Source organism: Choristoneura fumiferana, chromosome 6 (assembly GCF_025370935.1).
Source record: "Choristoneura fumiferana chromosome 6, NRCan_CFum_1, whole genome shotgun sequence".
NCBI classification, from domain to species: domain Eukaryota; kingdom Metazoa; phylum Arthropoda; class Insecta; order Lepidoptera; family Tortricidae; genus Choristoneura; species Choristoneura fumiferana.
The window spans coordinates 13969721-13997338 of NC_133477.1; the positions used below are offsets into that span (position 1 = coordinate 13969721).

At 36.6% G+C, this 27618-nt stretch overlaps 1 protein-coding gene across 3 annotated transcripts in view; it reads left to right on the forward strand.

The window, feature by feature from the left end:
• The window catches only part of stet (rhomboid serine protease stem cell tumor), a 146275-nt gene that overhangs the window by 105293 nt on the left and 13364 nt on the right, over positions 1 to 27618 (forward strand). Inside the window, exon 1 of one of the 3 annotated variants that reach the window (XM_074089344.1) lies at positions 25396 to 25631. The exons of the other annotated variants lie outside the window; for them this stretch is intronic. The gene's annotated coding sequence lies outside the window, so the exon portion shown is untranslated. Of the gene's footprint in view, positions 1 to 25395; positions 25632 to 27618 lie in introns of those variants that run through there. 3 annotated transcript variants of the gene reach the window in all.

Here is a 27618-nt window from a genome sequence, read left to right on the forward strand (position 1 = left end):
ACACACCAATACACAGAAGTGCCAATCAACGGTCAACCCAAATTTATTTTTATTATAATTAGCGGCAAAAATTTAAAGTGAATAACGCAATTAATAAAACAAACATGATAAAATCAACCAAAGTACCGTGTCAAATTAGTTTACTTACATTATTTTAATTGGTTTACATAAAACGCTTAATATTTAAGTGTTTTCGAATATCAGCTCGCGGAATATGAACGCTTATTTATTGCAATACTTTTAAATTATTTAGATAGAGATAAGTAAGTATCGTCAATCTTCATTTAATTTTGTCCCTGCAAACGACACTAATTATACCCGAACATGCTTATGCTTCAAGAACACAGTGAACTTCTTGAACGACGTAACATACAAGCACACTTCTTCAGTTTACTTTAGCTCAAACGATTAACTACTGATATCTGCAGTAAAACTTAACATGAAAACAAATTATCATTATTATTATTATTAATCGTTTATTTCATAATGACACATTTAAATTATTAGAAAGTAAATTACACTGCCAAACTGCGTAGCAGATTGTTGGCAGTTAGAATGCTCTTGAATTCTTGATACACTTGTGTCTTACAACTAATTATTTATATTCATGCCGGTATTATTTACTAGGTATATAATTAATACTAAGAATGCAATTTAAAATTTTATTCCCGTAAGGTCCAAAAGCAGCCCCTGGAAATGGAGACCTTAAAGTAATTTTCACACTAAAAAAATATGGAAAAAGCCAAAATTATGATTGTTTTTTTGGAGTCTTTTTGTATTTTTTATTTCAACTCCAAATTTGATACTTTTACGGGTATCCCGTGAAACCATATCGAAAATACAAACTGAGACATGGAGGCACAGAAAACCAGAAAAAGAGACCAGCGCCAAAATTATGTCATATCGTTGAAAAAGAACCAAGACATAAGGTCTTATACCCTAAAACTTAATGCGCCACTCCCGCACGTTTTTCCAATTCTTTTGACACAATAGTTATTTGTGCAACAAGAGAGCAAAGTTGTTTTTTGTTGCGAGTGTTGATTTTGAATCCCGAGTAAGCGAAGGATTCTATAATTGAATCACGAGCGTCAGCGAGTGATTCTAGGTTAGAATCCTGAGATCAGCAAGGGATTGAAATACACGAGATGCAAAAAAACTTTGATCTCGTGTGACACATACAATTTTTCACCTCAGCAACGAGAACATAATTTAAATGTAACATAAGAATAAAACCACATATACCTACCTGTTTACGAAACAAACACATTTTTTTAAAATAGAATCCGATTATCATCAAATATAATAATTACATTTAAAACCATAAAAAGAGTCCAGTAGCTACAATACAAATCGCATACTCATAACATGCAATCTTAACTTCTTGTACTAATGTCACACTTATTTTATTTTTTAATACTGCAAAAAGCCTCATCTCGGGGTAATTGAAAAGGTTGAACAATTAAATATGATTTTTATTAAGATTTCTATTACATAAACAAAATAGATTTGTTAAAAAATCATTCAATTTAACACATAATAATTATACTGTAGAGGCCGTATACGGAATTCTTTTATAAAAAAAAAAAACAAGAGAAGCGGCTTTCGTGCAACGAGGTTGCATACTTTATTAAAAGATCGGGAATTTACATTTTGGAAATATTTCGATATATTTTTAATACCAAAAATTTAATTTAAGTTTGTAATCGACAAATTGATCCTATCTCTTGCTTTTTTCGAGTTGAAGTGAAATGACAGATCAAAGTAAAGTTCAAATATTTGGAATTTCAGTGAGTAGACCCAACACTGTACTCAGCATTTTAAAAAAATAATTAAAAGTTACTTTGTCTCACGGAGTGAGCAAAATGCGATTTTGCTCACTGATTTCTCATAGCAAAACCTGCCTGTTTGAGGTGCTGAGGTGAAAATTCCTTTTCACCTCAGCACCTCAAACAGGCAGGTTTTGCTATGAGAAATCAGTGAGCAAAATCGCATTTTGCTCACTCCGTGAGACAAAGTAACTTTTTAATTATTTTTTTAAATGCTGAGTACAGTATTGGGTCTACTCACTGAATTCCAAATATTTGAACTTTACTTTGATCTGTCATTTCACTTCAACTCGAAAAAAGCAAGAGATAGGATCAATTTGTCGATTACTTAAATTAAATGTATGGTATTAAAAATATATCGAAATATTTCCAAATGTAAATTTTCTCGATTTTAATAAAGTATGCAACCTCGTTGCACGAAAGCCGCTTCTCTTGTTTTTTTTATTTAAAAAGAATCCTTATACTGCCTCTACAGTATAATTATTATTTGTTAAATTGAATGATTTTTTTTAACAAATCTATTTATGTTTATGTAATAGAATCTTAATAAAATTCATTTTAAAGGTTTAATTGTTCAACCTTTTCATTACCGAGATAAGGCTTTTTGCAGTATTAAAAAAATAGTGTGACATTAGTACAAGAAGTTAAGATTGCATGTTATATATGCGATTTGTATTGTAGCTACTGGACTTTTTTATATGGTTTTAAATGTAATTATTATATTTGATAATAATCGGATTCTATTTTTAAAAAATGTGTTTGTTTTGTAAACAGTTAGGTATATGTGGTTTTATTCTTTGTTACATTTAAATTATGTTCTCGCTGCTGAGGTGAAAAATTGTATGTGTCACACGAGACCAAAGTTTTTTTGCATCTCGTGTATTTCAATCCCTTGCTGATCTCAGGATTCTAACCTAGAATCCTCGCTAACGCTCGTGATTCAATTATAGAATCCTTCGCTTACTCGGATCAAAATCAACACTCGCCAACAAAAAACAACTTTGCTCTCTTGTTGCACACAAATAACTATTTCCGCTCTCAAAATGAAGTTATTATCAAAAGTAAGACGTTTCGTTCGAGATTACACGTGAATAAAAACATGGAGGTATAAATAAATAGGAGGTATTTATTTGATCGTCCCGGGTCGTGCGTGCAGTGGGTGGCATCGGCATTTGTCACCACGGACTGGGAGCCAGGCGCTCGAGCACCTCCGCGGCAGGCGAGTGAACCTCATTTTTTTGGAATATCTAAGCTAAAAGCTATGAACGATATTTTTATGATAAAATACTTACAACTGCTATCGAAAAGCACGGTTTTTGTCAATCGAAAAAACTGAGAAATCCTTAATACGTATAAAATTACATAAAGCTTAAAAAGAATAATGGACGAAATACATAATAGTCATTTGAATGTTTTTTTTTCAGAAATTCATAATTTCGTATTTCGACTATTACTTAAATTTTATTTGTTTTGACACGTTCCTTCTTAGGTTATTAATTAGTCTTAGTCAGTGTGCCAATCCTGTGGTAATTTTAATTATCTAGCTAATCTTCAATTTTGAAACAAAAATACAGTTCCGAAGACTTGACATATTCGTAATTTTGTGATAAATTCGAAACGCAAGTAGAGTAATTACAACTCATAGTAAAAATAATCAATTTTGTCAAATAGACAAAAAACATTCGAGCGGTGTTATTTTTGTAGTAACTAATTCCGAAACTTTTACTTCTTTTGAGTGACATGATTTCAAAACTGTCCTCTGTACATTGCTCTGTTTAATGGCATGATAACAACGTGTCAAACACCTATTGAAAGCAGTCGATGCACTCAATGAGTGTCCAATTTCCAAAAGAAGCAATCAAAAAATTACCATAAAAAGGAAGTTTCCGTTAAAGTTTGGTCGTGCATAAAAATTCTTCTCAAAATTCGTACTTACATATAATCGGAAATGTGAGACTTATATAGGTATGTAGTCAGATTTTACATGTGAAATAGATTGTGTATGTAAAGGGCGACTCATCCAACCGTTCTTAGATTAATGTTAAAAACCAACTCGCGGTGGCCGCTATCGCAGCATCGGGCTCTATGCAAATGCAGTTTTTGCAGCTACCAATTGAGCAGCAGAACCGATGCACCGGCAGTGGGTGGCCAGACACATGTGAATCTAAAGGCAATCCCCTCAAATGCTCAAATCTGTTTTTACGAGTTTGTTATGCAGGTATTGGCGAGGTAAATCGTGGGGTTTACGAGCAGAAATAACATAGCAGAACGTGAAATGTATTGATGATTCCGTTTGGATGAATATAAATTAAGCTTGTATATAAGTTAATGATTCATAAATACAACAATTTACAGAGTCTTGGTGCGTTGCGCAATCGTAGCGCAAGTTTTATATTTTTTGCATTACATTGCATGTCCGATATGAGCATCGGATTGGATTCGAAAACTTTTGAATATTCATATCTCAACTAAACTATAAATATTTACTAAAATAATAATAAATAATTTTATTTCAGGATACTAAAATGATATCATAGTACCTAGTAGAAGATCCGAACTTGAAAAAATCTGCAACGGTCTGATAATAGAATGAAATTTATTTTATAATAAATTTAGTATATTTGCAAAAAAAATCCTGGACAAGCAATTTTTCTTCTAAATATTTATTAATGATTTTTAATTAAATGCAGACAACCCTATATCAACGTGTTCACAATTAAACAACGATAACGTTGATATACAATTTGTTCTATTATCTAATCAAGTGAAAGTAACTGGCATCGACATAACTATTTAAGTATAAACCTGGCAACCCAGTAGTCCGTCCAGGTCAACAATAGCAAACCTAACGTCTACATGTTTATACATTTATACACCATACCATAACATTTATTTACCATAGGTTTTATATATTTATACTTTAAGTCAATAAAAAAATTTCTTATTATCTCTATGATGTAACAAAACTTTATTAAAAATATTTTTTTATATAATTAAAAATAGCCTGTCCAGGTTTGTTTTAGCAAACCCATTTATAATATATTTCCTAAAGTACTAAATTTATTATATAATACATTTCATTCTATTATCAGACCGGTGCAGATTTTTTCAAGTTCGGATCTTAGACCATATAGGTATCAGATCTCATTTTCAATTATACTTGTTCAACTGCATGAATGTGTGATTCGGTATTTTTTCATGTTTTTATTTAGTATATAAAACGTTACGTTGACGAAATGTTAGTAGTATTCGTGCCATTTCGTGCTTCTCCGGCTCAGCTGGCAGGTACTCTACTCTTATTATTACAACAGAAATAACAATTTATCAAGTCCTCCTGATAATAATCATCGTAGGTACTTCCTACAGTTACAATTCGCCTCCTAAAGAAATTTTAAATAACTTGAGCAATTTTCTCGTCTCAATCCTATTAAGACCGTGTTACATTTAACAGGGTATTGTAAGAGGTACAATTTTACTACCGATATGATTAAAAGGCTCGAGGCTTTGATCCGGACGGGTTATTGGCGTGTGCTGCGTGCGCGCACCTGCCGCCGACCGATTATTTGGTCATTAGTCGGCACGGAACCCACCGAAATTACTGTGTACGGAACCCTAATCGTGCTCCGCGAAGATAGAGCTAAGCGTTCGGCTAAACAAGCAACGCCAATTTACAATCTTCTGAAAAATATTGATTCTTTTTAATGTGTATTTACTCGTGGGATGCTATGCCACTTTGTTCGTTAGTTGACCAATCCGCTTCTACTAGATCTGTCAACGCAGAATAAGTGAATCCGAATGGTCAAGCTTGTCTGCGTAGTCAGTTTATCAGTTTGTACAGGAAAATTGGCAAACTGTAAATTTATGTAAATTCTAGACCAATCATGACATTTATGACATTTGATATTGAAGCATTAAACAACTATAATTACGGCTAAACTAATAGTGTCTTCTCTAACCTCGAAATTGGCGGAATCATTGATAGTATCGATGGAGCTATACTTTCAAGAATTGAATTGAAATAACTATAATTATTTGATATAATAATATGTTCTATGTTTAGGCACTATTGTGGCCTACGAGTAGGAATTGGATTGATTGACTGTGTCAGTATGATCCTCGTGTGCCAAATATATGATCGGTCCGGTCGTATCTTATATTAAATTCCAAGGAGTTTGGTGTTCCTTTAAAGGAAAGGGAAAACATTTGGTTCTGTCGAAACGTCGAGGTAAATATTACTCGTGTGTTTAGCGTGGTACGTCCTGTCAGTGGAATTTTAACTGTGAGTGAAAATCACAAAAGTTTAATACATTCGATTTGGTTCTGACTATTAGACAGTTTACCTAGATACATATGTACATGGCGAAACGAAAATGTAAGTAAAGCTCTCAATCCGAAGAACTGAATTCGAGCCCGTATCTGTTGGCTATAGCTATACGCGCCAAGTGTCTTACAAATGGGCACTCAATCCAGTCCAGTTGGTTTTTAAAAATCTTGTGTGACGTTATAATACTCAGATATGTTAACTTGCATGTTTATTACCACTGCAACTGGGTGGATGAGGTGAACAAAATTCGAAATGCTCGATTATTTCCTGGGTGGCCTGAGCATTTACGGGTTCAACACAAGCATTTGATCAAAACAATATTGACGAAGAGTCAAAAACGTTCAATTTATAATGTACAATGCGGGGGGTCAAATTATTTACTTAAGTTCCCAATCTTCGTTCATAATGTAACCGCTGCTCGGTCGAACGTGGACCGATTTTTATCTCATAATTGCGGGTCTCGCGTTGAATCCTTCATTAGGGGCGTTGGGTCAGGGTTGTGGAGGGGGGTGGGGTCGCGAGGACAATGGCGCCCCCCGCGGCCCGGTGCGCTAATGTATGCGCAGGCGGCGGCGACAGCGGCCGCGACGCCACAACACAAACATTTCAACGCATCTAATTTATTGTCGTGTCGCACCGCACCGAGATGCGCCGCGCAAAAAATACCTTCTTAAGGAGTAGTGGGTAAACATTTTAGTAAAAAAATAAAGTACCTAATTAAAAAGTAAAGCAAGCAAATAATTGGTTGGCGACTGCAAGGCAGGCCGAAGCGGAGATGGCGAGATGACCTGGACGAGGAACTTAGCGATTGGTCAAATATAGCTCTAGATGGGAAATGAAAGGAATGGTACAGTGACGTGTCTAAATGATACATTTGCATGCACGCTTTATCTTATTCTCTCACATTGGGTACATTTATTAACTAACTTAGATTAAGTAAACATGTTATCTTTTTTTAAACCAAATTGAATTAAATACTGATTATTTATATTCCTCCAGCTACATCGGATCTGACACAGTTTCAGTAGCTCCTAGGTACCAACAATACGTGACGTCACTAAAAATGCAGATAAAATTAAAGGAAGAAAGCACTGATTATAGTTTTCAGATTTTCTGGTGAGGGCCAAAAGAACAAAAAGCTAAGAGAAGTTTTTCAGTGTCAGAAGGTTTCAATTTAAAAAGTATCAATGAAATTTAAGTTTAGTTGGATCTGACTTTAATTTGGCTGTTATGATACGACAGTGCTTAAATATGTTCTCGAAACTGCTTCACATTCTCTTATCTATGTCTATAAAGACCGACAACGACTATTCCACATATATTCCCGTTTATTGTTTAAGTTATAGCACACACTTAAAGCTCAACAGCCACAGAGAAGAACCTTAAATAAAAATGAATATAAGCCCCTGACGAGGGATGACTCAGTCGTTGAGAGCAATTTTGAATATATGTAAACTAGTTGGTTTGTTTGGCGGAGCAGCCATGTTTTTCTGCCTCTACACAATTAGTGACAATTATTAGAACAACGATTGTGTACGAATGACAGCCTTATATGCATATTATTATTGTTAGGCGACCATGTTCTCTTAACGCATGGGTGGCAACTGCTTCTCTAATATATTGTTAAGGCTCTTCATACCTTGATTAACTGGGGTTTTCATTTTAGTTTCTAAATGAATTACTAGAAAAAGCCTTCAGTTTCTGAGCGGTTGACCATTAAGCCATGTTATTAAGTTAAAACAATGTGTATTATGCTGTCTTAGATCATATGTAGTAAGTGATAAGTGAACTTTTAGCTTAATATGTAAATAGCTACGCGATCAATTTTTTAGACAATAGCGTAAGCTTACCGTGCACCAATAGCACAAACTCTTCGAGAAGGTCCCCAAGGTTCTTCTAAAAAGTACACAATCTCGATAAGATGGATTCGGATTTACAAAGTTATTAATTCAATTTATTGATTAACTTAATACCTAGGTAAATAGCATTATTTTATAAGGCAACAACGTCGGTATCCTTTCGTGTTTTGTAGTCTATTACTTATTATTTAGGTATTGTATTCCTAAGTCACTTTAATTGACGTCTCAAAGCGCGGTAGAAGATAGTAACAAAAATGTACTATGCATGCATGCGGCGAATTCCGAGTTTCCCCTCATACGGACAGAAGCCACAACCTTACGTGTGGCTTAAATGCTAATAAGTCCGCAATGCAAATGTTTCCTCCTTCCTTCGCCGCAACGTGTTAAGACGGTAATCAGGCAGATTTGAATAGATTAATGTACTACTTCCGCCCTGCGTACTGCCCTGCATTCCCAATGAACAAACGGCTAGCAACTTACGAGTACACACAACTATTTCTTAAAGCTATTCTGCAAATGTTATTTGATAGTAAACATGTCCTTAATTTTTTTTTCGACAAATGAACGCTTAGTAGACCAAGGTAAGAAGTCCAGTTCAGTAGTGTGCCCCAGTCATCTAGAAATAAAGAAATAAAAAAATAGAAAACTAATTTTATTCAGTATTCGCAAAAACTTACAGAACATAAACATTAAAAATAGATAATTTAAGAAGAAAAAAAACGGCCTAGAGCGTGTTGGACACGCCCGAAATAGGGTTCCGTAGCCATTACGAAAAAATTAAGTAATATTTTTCTAAGGATTTCGTATTTTGTAACGGAATATTCCAACTTTAGGTATATTTTATACCTTGGGCTGCTATTTACTCTTAAACTACTAATAATTCTCAAGAAAACTTAACCGTTATAGTTTTCCTTGTAAGTTTGATATACTTGCTACCATACTTAATTTTTTCAATTTTTACACCCGCCGGTTAAGATTTTAGGGGGGAGGGGGCGCTCGATTATAATGAAAATTTGCACTTTAAAGTTGAACATTTTGCAAACAAATCACTGAATCGAAAAATCGTTTTAGCAACCCCCTAATGGGTTTGAAAGACCTATCCAACGATACCCACACTACAAGGTTGGATGAGAAAAAAAAATCACCCCCACGTTACGTCTATGGGAGGTACTCCAAAAAAAAATTGTTCTATTTTGTCGGCAAAAGGTACATATATGTATATTCGTGCAAAATTACAGCTTTCTAGCATTGATAGTCCCTGAGCAAAGCCGCGGACGGACAGACAGACAGATGGCGAAACTATAATGGTTCCGTTTTTCCTATTTTGGCTACTGAACCCTAAAAAAGCAAGTTTGTTTTGTTTTTATTGGACTGGATGGCAAACGAGCAATTCCTGATGGTAAGAGATCACCACTTAAAAATTAAGTTATTATTAAGTTTTTGCTAACATGAAAAAATGGTCTCAAATTTAGCAAATTGCCGGTCTTGCGAAAGCTCTGATCTTTCTTTGGGACATATACTCGTACAAATAATATCCCTTTGAGCAATGCTCTCCACCCACAGAACAACCACCGGGAAGAAGGAGAGGACTATTAAAATACTTACTTAGTTGCTAAGCAACTTATACTCGTTGGAATGCATTAGTGAAGTGGAACTGACGGTGAACCACTGAGGCACCAGGAGGACTCCTCAACCATTAGCTTGTCTAAACAGGGAAAAGCACTACATATTTTATAGAAGATAACGAGCAGTTGATTAGATTCTAATTTAGATTAATTGCAGTCGATGCCTCAGCACAACCCAGCAGGATGGATAAGAAGCCTAATAAGGTAGATAACTAGGTCTAGGTCTCTGCAGTATCCCTATATTTGAGTTGAGAATAACTTTGTTTATAGAATGTATTGGGAAAACAAATATTTGGCTTTTTTCCCATACGCGCGGTCACGTTTCATCTCGCGTAACACGCCTTGCTTTGCTTGTTCCTCTCGTTACTTACTTATTACTTCTGTGATGCTATTTCTATACATTATGTGCGATAAGGCCGCCTATGCTTACCTTAGAAAATGTCTAACTGTGTTTTCTGTAACTGTTTACTGTGTTGGTGTGCAATAAAGAGTTATTGTATTGTACATATATGTAGACTCATACAAGAATGTACAAGATTACTCATCTCTAAACGGTACTGCCAATGACGAATGCAACATCCGTGAACCCCTGCAGGGATTATTATGCAAATAAATCCCTAATGAAGTCATCAGCGCATGAGCATGACAAGAGTACTCTGCACTTTCTAAACGTCAGCTGCAAGATGTCTTCCTGCTGTTTCTTTATGATTTTTTCATCGATTTTTTAGTAAATGTGCGTGTTCTTGTTAGTATATGAAATGGTGTCTTACTTTTATATACTTCCACATGCCGGCAGTGTTTGATAGGTAGGTATTACATAATGTATGTGGCGACGGACAAAAGGCGTGTGAATCTGGGAACTAACCTTAACTATCAAATAAATATTGAAAGTGTTCAAATATTATCTATCCGTATTATATCCGTAGGTATAATTAAGGAATGAAGTAAGAATTTCACTTTTAAAATAACCTTTTGATCACACTTACCTAATGCTTGTCAATGATGTTATTCTATGTCTGTATACTAAAGGACAATGGCCTAAATTGTTCGTGCGGGAATAATAGATTAACGTGGGAGGAAAAGTTTAGTTTTAAAATTTGCAAACAAGTTAAGTTAAGCCAATGTATATTAAAAACTTAGCTATGACCCAATTTTTCACCACAAAACCTATCTACGCTTCATGAAACTTCGTTATTTTTACATTTTAAATTTATATCAAATTATTTTGCAATAATTCTAGTAAATATTTTTTAACATGTTTTTGACAAGAATCTGGCCGTATGACCATTCGAATTCTAAACTAAACACAGTTCTTAGCATTATCTATAGTTGATGACTTGAAAAAAGTGACAATGAGGGGAGCTACTACGAAATCCGAAAATCTAAGTTCGCACCTGTGTATCGTATCACTGACGTTAATATTATTTAATACGAGAGTGAGAGGGACGGCACGATACGTACTTCGATTTTCGAATTTCGTATTAGCTCCCCTGTAACGTATTGATGGGTAGCCATTATTTTATGCAGTTCTTTTCGAGACGTCTTTTTCTTGCCGTGTAGTGTTTAAGACACGAAATGCTTAATTTTATTATTGTTTTTTTTCACGCAATGTGACTCAAGTTATTGACTCTCGTTAGTAATCCCCTTCTTACGGCCCTTAATGCACAATGTACTTTTTTAAGGTACTTTGTCATCGCATGTTTACCTAACACATAGAAAAATTCTAGGCAAAATTAAATTATGATGGATAAATAACAGATGAAGCTAAGAAAAGAAAAAATAAGATTAGCCCTTGTGTATGTAATGTACAGTAGGTACAGTCTGTTTAAAATTTTAAATTAAGTACATGGCAATAAAACCAAATATTTTTTTTGTTTTTTTTTATACAGTAAAATTAAATATGTACTATGGATACATAAATAGCGCTCATATCATGCAGGCTTGCCGATATTATAGCAAACAATAGCCGAGATCCGTCACGTCATATCATTAATATCAAAACACACCATATTTAGGTAAAATTAGGCTCTTTGTTCCCTTCCTAAATCCATACCGCAAGCTGTTGCCGTAAGAAACAGTTTTTTCATCTAAACCACCTGGTACGCCACCCGCGCCACACCACAAAAACTTTAAGAAAAAACGTCATAATATTTAAATATTACAAAAAACAATTAAGGGTGCCGCACGTCACCTGTCGCCGGCACGAGACTGCATTTGCATAGGAAATTTGTAATAAGATGCAGACGAAACAGCGGGCTCTGACAATGCGTTATCGTTCCCATTCGATCGCCCGTGAGCCCAACACACCTTTGTGCGTGTATTACAATTTTTTCACGTGTATTGTTGTAACTTCTTATAATTTAAAGTCTAATTTTAACTTGCGCGGCTAGCACGCGCGATACTTTCTCGCTTGCCACTTTTTCGCTTTTTGATGCTCAAGACGCCCCTTTCCGTTAAAAAAATATGAGCTCTGGTTGAGGTCGAAACGCGCGAGTATAGTGTGGTGGTGGTGATACACGTGTTTGTGTGATTTGTGTGTGTTATTACCAAGTCAAGTTGTCAACATCGAACTCCAGCACTGCGGTATGGCAGGCAAGGAAGGGAAGGCATAAAGGTTTGCTACCAACCCTCAACTGACGTGACGACCACGACCATTCTGACAGGAGTGTACCGACTCAGAAGATATAAATTCCTGATATTTTATGGGCATGTATCTTTCTTTGTCTATCTGTTTATTATTTAATGAAATTAAACCGGATAAATCACGTTTTAAATCGAGATTAACTCGACATGTTTCGGACTAATTAAGTAGCCTTCTTCTCCAAGCAACGCAACTTGGCAGCTGCTGCAACACGCGCAATGTGCGCCACTGGCACTGCTCGCGCGACTTATGTCGAGCTAAACTCGATTTAAGACGTGACTCCGTGACTTGACGTGAATCCGGTTTAATTTCATTCAATATGAGAGAGTCTCACGGTAGTTGCATGTTCAAAGTATCTGTTTCTTCTATGGGAGAGTGGTAAAACAGACCCTAAATCTCGCCATTTGCTATCATTACTATAGGTAGATTCATTAACGATGACGGGTGCCGTGGTTCTTATTACAATGCCATTAATGGCTAATTTTGACAAAATCACGCGTCTTCGTGGATGGCACTAGGTATAACACCAGCTACTGTAAAACAAATGCAAGTCGAAAACAACAACGTTCATACAAAGCATGACACATCTAGATTGTCTATTGAAGGTGATTGACAAATATACGACACTCGCCGCATGCCTTTGTCACCTGCGAGGAACAATCTGTGTTTTGGTTAGCGCATGCTCTCCCGCTGACTAGTTTGACCCATTCTTATATATTGTTATGGTTGCGATTGTTTAAATCCACTACGGAATGTCAATAGATTTTGATTGGGATTTGACATATCATTAGGTGGTCGTTCATTAGATGTACCTACATATTATACAGTCACGAAAATTAATCTTTGACACATCAACAAAGCGTGCATAAACATCAGATATTTTTGCACGCTCCATCTGATGACGGAGAATGCATAGGTAGGTACAACATGATTATTAAATATTTATTCAATTAATTTCTAGTTATATGTACTTGAACTAGGTACTTATTATCTATTGTAGTTTTGTAGACTTTCGTTGCTGTATTTCAATTTCATATGCATTTCATACGTCTTCCCTGCGACTATAATTTTCTATAAAAAAGCCGAATAAATGGCTCCACCAAATAAATCCGATTAAATTAATTTAAAAAACTGACCAGACAATAAAGTAAGCGCCTACTAAAGTAACTTTAACCAATTTGTTGTACTGAAACTTAAATCTTTGATTGAAAATACAAACTGAAATACAGATGCACAGAAAAACCAGAAAAATAAGACCAGCACTGGGAATCGAACCCAGGTCCTCGGTGTTCCGTACCGCGTGCTATACCGCTACACGACTGCTGGTCAACGGTACAGACACGAATATCCCCTATGCACCTCATATCTCAGCTTGTTTGTTTCTTATTTAGCCACTTAAGCAGTGACGCTAGCGACATCTATACCGTAGCCCTCATCGAGAAACTTTCGGCACTCCATTGGAACCAACCGCTTACCCGGACAAGAGATGTCGTTACTAAGCAATCAAATAAAGATTGGTTTTTGGAATATTTTTGTATTTTTTATTTCAATTCCAATTTGTTACTTTTACGGTCATCCCGTAAAACCGTATGACCGTAAAAGTAAAAATTTGGAATTGAAATAAAAAATAAAGATTCCAAAAAACCAATCTTAATTAAATCTTTGAGTCCGAATAGCACTTGGCCGGTTTACCATTACCGTCTAACCCGAATAAAATCCAATAATCTTAATTAAAACCACATGAAAGCAAAGCACAAAATAGCAATCTCTACCTAACCTACCTACATTAATCACCTCCGTCACATTCCGTCATAGTTATAACTATTTGCCATTACAAAAGTTTTATAAATGCATTGAATAGTACTCGCACCACGTTGCACACAAATTACATCTGTTTGGGATGTAAGTGATTCACGTGATACACAAAGATGAGTCACTCGAGATTACACCAGGTTATGCGTCTAAGAATATTGTGTGAGTGACCGGCCTTGTAAACATTAGTGAAAACTCGCGGCCTCGTCGCGTCATCGCATATTTCTATCATATCGGCCACTGTATCACGGATCGTAGTAATACTACATAGTAACAGTGTGCACGTCTAGTGCACGTACATTGATGACTTACTAGCGAGCGGTAATTTGGCTTTGATTTACATTACGCAATGTGTCACCGACATACATTGTAAATTGCAGTCGTGATTGAAACCTCCTGTTACGAGTAGCAAGCCCTGAATTAATTGTAACGCCACGTGGGTGGTTTAACATTGAACCTGAGAAGATATAATATAATTGTGAGTAGGGGAATATTTAAAAAAATATGGATTTTGTAAGTAGTCGTTTTTAGAATGCATATTTTTGACGTCAAAGCAGTCTGTCTGGTAAGTACTATTTAACCAAGGTGAACGGAGATGAAGCGAGTATAAGAGAGCTATTACTCGTAACTATCTACCTGTATGGTTAGGAGTCGTTACTTTTATAGGTGGTAGTGAGATACTAACTAGCTTAGTGACCTACAATATGCTCGTAATCAGTTTATTTTGTGTTAGATATTTCCTTACATAACCTGATCCTACTTTTCGATACCTAATTTGAAAAATTATTTGTCCTGCTTTCCTAGAGACTTTTAAATTTAATGGAATTAAAGTTGAATCAGTTTAGGCTTGGTTTTTAAGCTACTTTTCCATATTTGTGACAAATTTCAAGGAAAAGGAATTGAGGTTACGACTCACGGAATAAATTGACCTGGCGGGAGGGTGCGTGACCCCTGCCCGGTTATTTATCGTCCGAATGAGTTTTATTCTGCCAGTAATAACCAGGTAATGGAGGGCATTACCCTATTTTGATTGACGATCACGATCCGTCTGTAGGGGCATTTGTCGCAAGGGTAGGAAACTTTGAAATTATTTTTTATAACTGTAACTACCCTACTTAGGTAGTTAGTATTACTCTGCGACACAGGTGTAGGTAAGTACATGGTGGTACATATATAAGTCCAATACGGGAATGTCATATTGTTATGTGCAACCGCATTGTTAGGTACAGAATTTTCGGCTCTACTTTGGTATATTTGCTCGTAATTTAACTCATTGCAACATGGATCGCGAAGTAACAGATCGTATTGCACGATGGCGTATCTATACTTACTCGTGGATATTACGCGATGGAGATTGTTACGTTAAAATGATACAAATGGGGAGCCACCCTAAGAAAACTCTTTATATCTACCTACTCGTAAAGACCGATATCATCAGATAACATAATGTTAAAAATGTCGGCATTTTATAACCCCGTACAAAACGTTTCGCCGTTTTGTACTCACACGTACGTTTTAGCAAATTAATCTTTAAACGGGAGTACGATAAATAATATCCCGAGGGTATCGAGAAAGTGCAACGCGCCAGACACGCAAGCGGTCAAAATCCTGGCATGATATGAATATGAACGGTCATAACACAGCCCTCGTTCTGTTTTCAACCGAAAATTTGCATTGAAAATTGGAACGCGAGTGGCACGAGCGCCGGCGGCGGCGCTACCGACTGCACTTGTATGCGCCGGAGTGGATTTTTTTACCAATTTTCGTAATTCGCCGTAAACTTTATTTAAGACGCCGATGTAATGTTAATTTTGTATTGAAATACTATATTTGGAGCTACACGCGATATTAAAATGAGAGGAAATAAGCGTTTAACTGCAAATTCATATCGGAATCGCTAATATTGCTGACCAGCAACATTAACGATCGATCTGCCGATCGTCGGAAATAGGTATAGGTAACTAAGTTTACAACTGGAGATAAGTAATTCTATACTGAAAGAAAGAAAGAAAGAAAACATTTACTGTGTAGAAATTGATTTGATGCTATTTTATTTACTAAGTATATAACTTTTCCAATTTTAAGTCTTACGCGTGTAAGTTACTCGATTAAATAGATGATTTTCTTCGGGATCGTTCCAGAACGCAATTATTCTATTTATTGCCTCCTTTTCAAGACACAACTTTTCTTGCTAGATAAAGCTCGTGACCAGAAGCTTTTGAACCCAGCTCGAATTTTCGTAATTTTATTAACCCTTACCGACTCTACCTTCGACACTGTCGGCTCTAAGCACTAGCCAAGCTAACCTCGACACGATTCCCCTCGGGGTAGGTCGCGCGTGAGCCGACACCGTAAACAATATCGTCAATTCGTCCCGTCGACGCTCCGAGCGACGTGGCGTCAACGCCAACATATATACTGTTGTGAGTGTTACATATGGATCTTCACTTCACGCTATTGGCGGCGGCGAGGGCTTTTGGTCATTAATCGCTTGGTAAATTGACATCTGAGAAAGAATGTGTGTACTTTAATACAGCGTATTGCATAAATTGAGAACTAGAATAAAATTTAAGCATATGTTTTCTATTCTAGATAGTAATATGGAAAATACCTAAGTAACTAATAAAAATAATTAAATTTTGAACACCGTCAACAAGGGGATTATTGATGGACATACTTTATATCTACCGTATCAAGTCAAGCTACAGTGTTGATCTCTTATGGCAAATGGTTAAGCAATAGCCACATTACTATCATCAAAAGGCTGTCGAAGCGGCATGGTCTAAAATGGTCTTTTTTTTCTTAAAAGGCCTTTGCACGCAGACGTCGCTCTTGCGCAGCTTTTTGCTTTTAGTGCTCTATCTAGGCTGCGTGTACCCACATCACGCTGTATCTGATCAATAGACCGCACGATTTTTACTCCGCTAAAGTCAAGTGCGCATAACAAGGCAATTTGTATCAATTGCCGGATCAGTCATCAGGTCTCAAAGCGACCGCCGCACCTGCTTACGGGAGGCGACCAAGCCAAACAACCTCTATTTTGGCATCTATTAAACGGATCTAAACCTTAAGTAATCCTTTTAAAGCCGGTTTTTATAATTATAGGCAAGCTTGACATATGGTTTTTTATGTTAAGATGGTAATTTTCAGCCACAAACCGCGGAATGATCGGCGCGCGGCCGCTGAGGCCTAAGAAAACTATTTTTATGCAATACAACCCTGTGACGTCGCGTTATGTGGCATAAGTGTACAGTCAACCAATTTGATTCCTAGGCTACCGCAGACCTTACTATGAACTACTACTTAATATGAACAAATAAAATTATTTCGGTAACTGTGCTACGGTTTTAATATTGACCCAGGAATTTAATTGGTTGACTGTACGCTCATGTGATGTCTTATATTTACGTATGTAACATACCCAATATCGTTTCGGTAACTTAATGACGGCACGGCGAACTAACTGAACCAAATTGCTGCCGTTTACTTTCGACTCCTTGTAATTGCTAATCGCTTTAACATCCATACTAGGATGGGGAGCATCCAGATTGAATAAAAAAAAATTTATTGTGTACAAAAGAAACTACCTGATTTAGACACAGATTTTTAAGTAACTGTTAAAAATGGATTTAATAGAAAAGAGTACAATTCTTATACTTAGATCTATATAAATTAGGAAAAGGTTTTGGGAATGACATAACCACCCACCGAAAGGCGAAAATGTTGGTAGGCTTTCCGCAGGGTGGATGGGCGTTCTGAGGCATTATTGTCTAACACGCTCGGAATTGTAATCGTTTAATAATAAAAAATACCTTTTCTTCCATTTCACCGTCTCTTTGTATCACTCGGCATAAGACTAGGGAAAAAAGAGAAATGGGGAATGCAATCACGAACGTCGTCTCTTAGGGTCTCTTGTAGGAAAACCATTGGCTGTTGGAGAACCTTGGGGAAAGTGGACGTCTTCCGACTGACATGACGATAATAATGATGGCTATTGTCAATTGCTTTCAGTTCCGTCATTACTCATCATAATCTGTGTCGATTGAAGGGTTAATAGTTAGTGCTTAATGTTCCCGTTTCAAAAACATATAAAAGCTATACAAAAGAGGTCAATCCGCGTTAAGTTAAACGTTTCTGAGATGCTCAAACTGTATTGATCCTGATCGACGAAGAGCAATTTGTTGGTGCTACTAAATCATCGGTCAAAGCGCCGCCGATCTAAATCGATTTATCCAAATTATCCCTGTAATACGGCCGCCACCACCTAGCGTCCTCTTTCAATATTGACCACTTTTGAAAACGGCAGGTGGTTCTACCACAAAAACAATAAAATTAAACATTTTAAGGAACATCATATGATTATGTAGGTAATTACACGAAGGCATTGTTAGTTCACTTCGATCCGACTGACAGAGCAAATGTCTGCTCTTTCAGATCGTTATTAAACATGAAATTAGGAAGAAAGGAGAAAAATTAGGAAGAGTGATTATGACTTTAGTAGAAAAATAATCAGTTTAATATTTTACCGGATGATTTCCGGATTTCCTTAGCAAAAAATGCATAATTACGTAATACTTTCTTTGACAGGTATTGGCATAATATTATGGTAGTCATTATGAGAAAACTTCAAGGTGGATCACTGGTATTTCATTTATCACTTTACATATTGCGACTGGAAAACAAACTTACAATATGGCGCTTTTCAAACAACGGAAGAGTAGCCGTGTTGCGTTTATAAAAACGTACCCGAAAGGACGAATAGGTACACTTGCTCAACAGTATCCAATAGTACATATATTTAGATGTAAGTAGGTACTTAAACTAACCTACTAGTTAGTACAACCTAGCTATATTTAACCTCCTCCTTTTTAGAAGTTCAAAAATACTCGTAGCTTAGGCTAGCTTTTCATGAAATTGTATGAAAAACACATGAGCTTATTTTATCTATTATACTTTAAAAATAAATCAATCTTTAAACACAATATCAGGATTTTACATGCGTACCATTCTGTGGGACAATCGAAACAAAAAGAAGGCTATGTACCTACTTACCTATATGGCATTTCTGACATTCTTCTGTCTTCGTACTACACCCAAATCCGTTTTGTAGCGTATTATTTGCCATACCTATTAAGTTTAGATGGCGTTATGCCAGCTCTTTGAGCTGTGTGGTCGCCGCGAGTGTTTTTGTAAGTCAAGCTATAAAATTTAAAACTATAATACGAGTAATTGTATAATAACTTAATCTCATTAATGATTTAACATTTGTTTTATAGCCGTGTTCATTTCCGAAGGGGAAAGACAGCCGGGATGACTGGCTGTTTTGAGTAGATTAACAAATTTTTGATAACGGCAGCCGCTGCGCTGCGCCCGCGCCATATGTCGGAGTCGTTCAATAATATGAGGTATACTTGCCATTAACTTGATATTTTACTGGGGTACTTCCAATACTTAAAAAGCGTGCTCATGTGAAAAGTAGGTATACGAGTACATACCTATAGGTAACTAGACACAATTCTGCGAACAGAGGCCGGGTAAAATGCGCGTGTTAACCAGCTTGCCTGGCAATCATCGTCATCATCATCATTATATACCACTGCTCGGCACAGGCCTCCTCTTAGAATAAGAGGCCTTGGGTCATAATTCCCACGCGGGCCCAGTGCGGATTGGGAACTTCACACAAACACACAGGGCCCAGTGCAGGTTTCCTCACGATGCTCTCCTTCACCGTAAAGCTCGTGGTGAATTTCAAATGTTATTTAGCAAATGAGTTTCAAAAAACTCACGAGAGATGCGAGCCCGGGTTTGAACTCACATTCCTCTGCTTGAGGGCCATAGGTCAAACCACTAGGGCACTACGACTTTAACCACCACGAAACCACGGCAAAATTGGTGGCATTAAATAAATTAAAATATATATTTCACCCTCTTGTTCTTGTTCATTTTCAGCCCTCTTGTTCTGAGAGGAGGCCTGTGCCCAGCAGTGGGACGTATATAGGCTGGGATGATGATGATGATATATTTCACGCGTAAAATAGTTACACTAATATTAGTAATTGCTGATTATGTAATAAAGATATTATTTATGCAATAACTTGGCAACCTTGAGTATGCTCCGAAAAACATCCAATACAATGTAAAAGATTATGTTAATCTAATGTAGCTAAATAAGTAAGTTAAATAAATTATGTATGTTCACTTGTTAGCACACCGTCGATAATCTGGCAATACAAACGATTCGTACGAAGTTTGTGAAAATTAGATTATCTTGGTCTCGATAGTAGTTGCTAAGCTACTAGCATTTTTTACAATAGCATCGTATTACCTACTGAGGAGAATAGTGACTACACTATTCTACTAAACTATACCGACGATTCAAAATAACAGGAGACGTTAGAAAAGTGACCTGTTATTTTTGCTCGTCGGTACAATTTTTATACGACTTCATTGAAATAAAAATAAAAAAATTGTAGACACTGCCTCACTGGTTCAGTAGTTGCTACGTTTAATCTATGTATTTAACAATAGAAACGACAGCAGGGTGTCTTCTACTGGCTATTAACACGTCAAAGACCGGAGGCCGTATTGCGTAACGTTTCTGGCGCTCGCGATCGCAATCAAATGACAGATTTCGCATACAAAAACTGTCATTTGATTGCGATCGCGAGCACCAGAAACGTTAGGCAATACGGCCTCAGGACGTTTTTATTTGCCTCTATTAAGTAGAAATTTAAACAAATACGTTTCTTAAACAGAACCTTATTAACTAAATAAACAACACCTTATTTTAGACCCGAATTGCATGATAATTGATTCTTTGACCCAGATGCATCTTTATATTCAGAACATTCCAAAAGGTCCTTAAAAAATACCTGCTAAGTAGATAGGTAACTGTAGGAGAACTGTGCCAGACGCTTAGCATACAGAAAAAGCCAACCTAATTGTGGTCACACCAAGGTTTCTACCTAAACCCATAACACAAAAAATCCTATAATTAGCGCACTATGATGGAATAGCAGAAGGGGCGACGCGCGCGCATTACCCGCGCCGCCGTGCCAAATGACGCCGTAATGACCCACGATTTGTGCCGACGCCATCTTGCAATAAATATTGGCCAAATTATCGGACCCCCTGGCGTACACCTGCCTCGTACTGCTGGGACCTCACATGTGTATAAAATGAAGACCCCTGTTGTACCTGAGCCACACTTTCAATTACTTAAATAGTTGTTTATTGAATGCAATTCACAAGTTACCGGTACAAATATGTGTCATAAAAGTAGGTATGATACAAACATACCTATATAAAACCCAGAAGGGCTCAGAATTTTTAAAGGGAGAGATGAATTACAAAAATGTCGATCAAACAATAAATGTAACCGTGCAAAGGAATGTAAAGCCTAGTTATAATCAAATCAAAAGTTGCTATTGCTTATAAGTTACCTGGTAGACGCATAAGACCACTTTTTTTACCTGCTTAAACTTAATTTACGGAAATACCCTGACGTAGTACAGACACAGGAGTTCACGTTCGTGAGTCATATAGGCCTGTCAATGTCAGTATCCGGCATTGACACTACTCCAACTATCTGAATTTAATCTACTTACAATTCCTTAAAAAAACTTGGTGTCCGATTTTGCCGAAATTTATCCGAGTTTATAAAGGTTTGTAATACAATTCACATTAAGTATATACACTATGTCCATCCGTCCGTACCGTCCACGGCTGAGTCTAGAGAATGTTGGGTGCTAAAAACTTTTACCTTAAAAATTTGCATGCGATATATTCGTCCACCACGCCGACAAGGTGGTAAAATAAATTTAGAAAATCAAAAATTTAGAAACAGAGACGTCGTCACCTACAATGGGCCTCATATCAAAGCTCAAAGTCACTCAAAGAGCAGTGAAAATTACAATTCAAATTCTCGATCTAATGATTCACTTAGATCAAGCCACAGATCTTTATACCTCAATCATGCGCTAGTTTTTACTAGCGAATGATTAAATAAATAAGGCTATGTGCGGGAGCGCCATAACACCACAATACCATGTGTCGGACGCTGTGATCGTGTCAATAAGGCGCTGAATATCGTTAGCGCGATCCGATGTCGGACACAGCTGTAATGGTTCAATATGCCATTAGCACGCCATACTGATATAGTGTTCATCTTCCAATAAGAATTAATAACAGGTGATTAAAATAGTTGAATTACGTAGTTTCCCGTGTAAAAAAATATATATTCTATTTAGTCAGTTAGATTATTAGAAAATATGGAACACACGTACTTTTTATCAATCAAACAAAAAATGACAAGCGCGTCAATTCAGGTTCGGGCGGTTCGGGAGTATGCCTGTGACGTCTCGCCCTGCTAAAAAAGTCCACCGTCATGCCATTTATACCAACCAATTTTTCTTTTAGATACCTAGCAGGTGGTAAATATAACATATATGTAGATACCGGGTGTGGCATGTAATACGAGCACATAATTAAAACATAAATCATACTCCTCAAACTGAACAACATTAGTTCAGTGACTTTAAAAAAAATAGTTTTTTAATTTTTATTACACTTTTTTAAGTTTATTCGAAGAAGCAATGTAAAGCAAAATGTTTGATGTTCGTAGCGTGACAGGCGACGTCAGTTGTGTTCTAGGATAGCGTACATTGATAGCAGTAGGTAGGTATTTAATTTGTATAAAAAAAGGAAAATTCAAAGACTCCATTAAAGTCGCTGAACTAATGTTGTTTAGTTTGACGAGCGCGATCTATGTTTTAATTTTTTGCTCGCATTACAGGCCACACCCGGTATATGAAAATAAAGAAGCTTTAAATTGATAGATCTCCGTAGAGTTGCACTTTACATGGTATTTTTTCACACTTCACACGTACAAAAATACCATGAAATAAAAACTCATCCTACACCTGGCAAGGATAATGATAACAAAGTCATAATCAGCAACTACCACAGATGCTAAACATTTGTGCCGCCAATTGTTTAGAAATTTAACAAAACTATTACTAAACAATACCCTGTAAATAATAAATAAAGTAATACCGGGCAATTCGTTGTGACCACATCTGGTACTACCTGGGTACTGCGGGAGTGCGATTATCATACTTGGGCTATAGCTTGTACTATTAGGTACTTATTGTGTGTTATAGTGTACAAGGTATTTGATGGGTCTACCGCACCTAGCCTGGACTCTAAAGTCGAAGAAACTAAATCGCGTACCAAAATGGGACCTTTTATAATCAATTTAGCTATGATTTCTTTGGCAGATGTATGAAATTTCAATATTATCATGACATCAGTCGCACAAAGGTTCCACCCTGGCACGCGGTTCAATTTCTTTGATTGTACGGTATGTATGTATGTCTACTTCTTTAGTGGCACCCACTCGATCTCCAGCCAGTGCTGAAATGGCTCGTTTTATGCTCTTATTGTGCTATTATTCGATTTTGTCAATAAGTTAGACAACTAGATTCTATTAATAAACACTACATCTTTGTAATACCCACATAGTTATTTTAATACCTGCTGCGACGTTTACCTACCTTGGGAATCCTCTGCTCTGCGATTGCTACTTACTGGATTGCGGGTAGGTCTCTATACAAATTTTATATACTTATCCAACATAATAATATCTCGCTTCCGAAACTGGGTAATTACCCTCAAAGAGGTAAAACTGTGCCATGTAATGTAATAAGTAGTGTAGGTACAGTCACCAGCACCATTACCTGACACAGCAAGCGTGCATATTATCTGATACGACCCTATTTCTAGGGCCGGAAGGACGTGTCAGATATTGTTGCACGCTCCGCTGTGGCAGATATTAATATTGGTGACTGTACAATCGCTAGGTATGTAAAAAGTGTTTACCCCCGATGCAAAAAGACGGGTGTTATAAGTTTGACGCTAATGTCTAGCTGTGTGTCTCTGGCATCGTACGGCGTACCTATCTCTCAATCTCTCGAACGGATTAAATATTTCGATTTGTTTTTTTTTTACGTGAAAACGTGTTTCCTTGCGGTGATTCTGTGTTATGTTCCATTAAAATGGGCGTTGGTTTTTTATCCTATTCCTAGGTACTTATATTATGCGAAATCCTGCTTCCTACTTATAAGTAGTGTGTGTGTGCGTGTGTGTGTGTGCGTGCGTGCGTGCGTTCGTGGGTGCGTGCGTGCGTGTGTGTGTGTGTGTGTGTGTGTGTGTGTGTGTGTGTGTGTGTGTGTGTGTGTGTGTGTGTGTGTGTGTGTTACTCCTTCACACTAAAACGGATGGACGCATTAAGATGAAATTTGGTACGTAGATAGCTGGACGTCTGGATTAACATATAGGCTACTTTTTATCCCGATATTCCCAAGGGATAGGGATAAAATCTTGGAAATGCTACCGCTGGGTTTACAGTCTTGAAATTTTGGAGAGTTGTTCTTAACACAACTTCAATGAAGGCCACGATATAAATTTTGGGAAATCCCAGGGGAATTTTGTAAAATCCCGGAATTGTAATTGTAACTACCTACCAGATATATTAGTTTAAGCGTGCGAAGCCGCGGGTAAACTAGTCTTTAATAATTAGATTATTAAGGGGCAAATAATAACTTATTATTCAAATTATTTAGGCTATATTTCAGATAAAGGTGATCACTAATCTATAATACAATACAGCATGAGAATTTAATTTGTTTTTTTTTCTAATTAATAATGACAACACAAATATCTATGTACTTAGTCCTAATCTAAGATTATGACATCAGAGGGGCTACTACGAAATTCGAAGTTGCCCTCTCACTCGTTTTAAATAATATAAGTACTTAAGCGTCAGCAGGGCTACTACGAAACTCGAAACTCGAAGTTCGTGTCGTGCGGTCCCTCTAACACTTATACTATTTAATACGAGACCGAGAGGGACGGTACGATACGAACTTCGAGTTTCGAGTTTCGTAGTAGCCGTGCAGGGACGGCAAGACACGAAGTTCGAATTTTGCACTTCGTAGTAAAGGGCCTATCAGTGGCATGGAGTAAACATTTTCATTACACAAGTGAGAGAACTTAACATAGCCCCTATCGGCATGATAACAAAAGCTTGTTTATTTCCAAAGTATTTAAAAATTAGGAGCTGAAAGGATTGACACTATTCGCAAACAAACACTTTTTTTTCAAACTTCCCTTGTTGATCATGAGCGGCGGCAAAAAATATCCCTTGGGTTTAGGGAGTGCGATTCCGGCAGCCGTAGACAAAAAGAAAAAAGAAAAGAACGATGCAAATGGAATGAAACGGTGTGCGTTCGTTCCGTCCGCCGTCCGTTCCATCATTCAGTCTGTGACCGGCGCTCGACTCGAGAGCGCGTGTAGCACCTCTTTATCGCACAGCTGATTTACGCACGCGTCTCCTACTAAAACAAACTGCAACTAATTAATGAAAAGTTTTAGAAAAAAACGTCACTAAAAAGTTATATGAGACTAGAAAGTGCTGTGGTAATTTTGTATACGAGCAAAAACATTGATTTGTTGGTGACAGTTAATAACTCGCGAAAATGATGGGTAAGTTTGTGATGTTTTTATACTAACCTCAAAATTTTGAGAACATTTTAAAGTGGCTCTGTTAATATCATATTATGTAAAGTAAAACATGTTATTGCAGTGTTTATCTACGTTTATGATTTATTGATTAGGTTAGAAAGTAATAAGAGCTAGGGCCGTGACTTCCAGCCGGTGTTATTGTACTTGTCAACCAAATGTCAAAGTTTTGTTTAGCTTTAAGGTTTAGTTTGTTGTTTGTTTGTCTTTAATGTTTATTTATAAATATTTCTAAAAGTTAGGTATCACAGTAAAATAGGTTTAGATTCATTAGTTAGCCGTTACTTACTTTACGGATAAAACATTTTGAGACACCACCAGCCGCGTTGCGATAAAACGATTCAGATCTAACTTTAAAAATTTAATAGTACGATTGTACCTACATGAAGCTAACAATCCTCATATTACTTTATTAAAAAAAACAATAGTATTCCATATCAGTACCTAATTTACAAATCTATCAGTAAACAATGACTAAAACATCTTGATACTTTTAAAATAATTTAAGCGAATGCAAGAGAAATTGCGTACTTTAAGCAAATTAAATGGATAGTGAATATAGTGATCGTGAGTTAGCCAAGTAAATAAATGCTAAAATAAAATGTTTATATAATTTAAATATTTTTAGCAAGAGTCACATGTAATATATAAAATGTTCATAACTTATTTATTTTCCTACTAGGAAAAATATAGATGCAGATGCTCACATATATTCTTATAGGATAAAAATCCATACTAATATTATAAATGCGAAAGTGTGTGTGTGTGTGTATGTTTGTCCGTCTTTCACGCCGAAACAGAGCGACGGATCTACGTGATTTTTGGCATAGAGATAGTTTATGGGTCAGAGAGTGACATAAGCTACTTTTTATCCCGAAAAAATGCACATTTCCCGAGGGAACAGTGCGCGATAACCGAATTCTATGCGGGCGAAGCCACGGGCAAAAGCTAGTCTTAGATAAGGGCGACTGTCATGGTCTTAAGCTAAGTAACTATATCGAAGCAAACCGATTCTTTTCACCTGCAAAAGGCTCACGAGCGTGATTAATCGCCTGGGAACTGAAACCGTGGTTTATGCTGCATTTTTTATGTAGATCAACCGCTACTGACTTCACGGATCGTATTGACATGAATCTCACTAGCCATCGAAACAAAATTAACCGAAACGAGACAATCCGATACGCTGATCGTGGCACATCTAACGATTTGAAATAAAAATTGGTCATGAACGAGACAGATTCAGATTTGTTTGGTTCACGGATTGAGATCTCTAATGCTTTTTCTTGCTTTATAAACCGTAACACGTATTTGGCTTTACAGGTGATGTTTAAATCGATCTTTATTTCGCCAGGTCAAGTGTATATTTCGCATGGCCTTAAAAATTAACAGCTCCGATTCAATAGAACACGAGTAACCAACTTGTGCAACTTGGTTAGATTAATTCTCACACGCAAGTGCTTTGCATTGAAACTTAGTAATTACATCAACGAACATAGGCAATCATGACATGACCAATATTCCTGTTCTAAAATTTGCGTATCTGCCAGTCTATCTACTTTGTTTAGTAAGCACATAAACGATTTATCTTTTTTAATGCTTTGAAAAAATACTAATTGGAAGTTGCAAAAATAACTTAGATTATATATTTGATTATGACAAAAAAAGTGCTAGAAACTGTAACAATTGCTAGTTATACATACTACGATATGATAGATTTAGAACTCTCACCGAAATATGTTATCTATTTTATTTTTAGTTCTTATTGGCGTTGAACAAAGAGCCGGTGTATTGCTAATAATTGAGCAATAATTGCAATACTTTTATATTGTGCCTATATCGTATGATAGCCGCCGGCAGAGCAACAACTAGCGTGAACAGGTCGCGACTTGCGTCAAACCACATTTCATTCATGTCTCTGAGGATGACTGAGAAATCGGTCAATTGAAGGAAC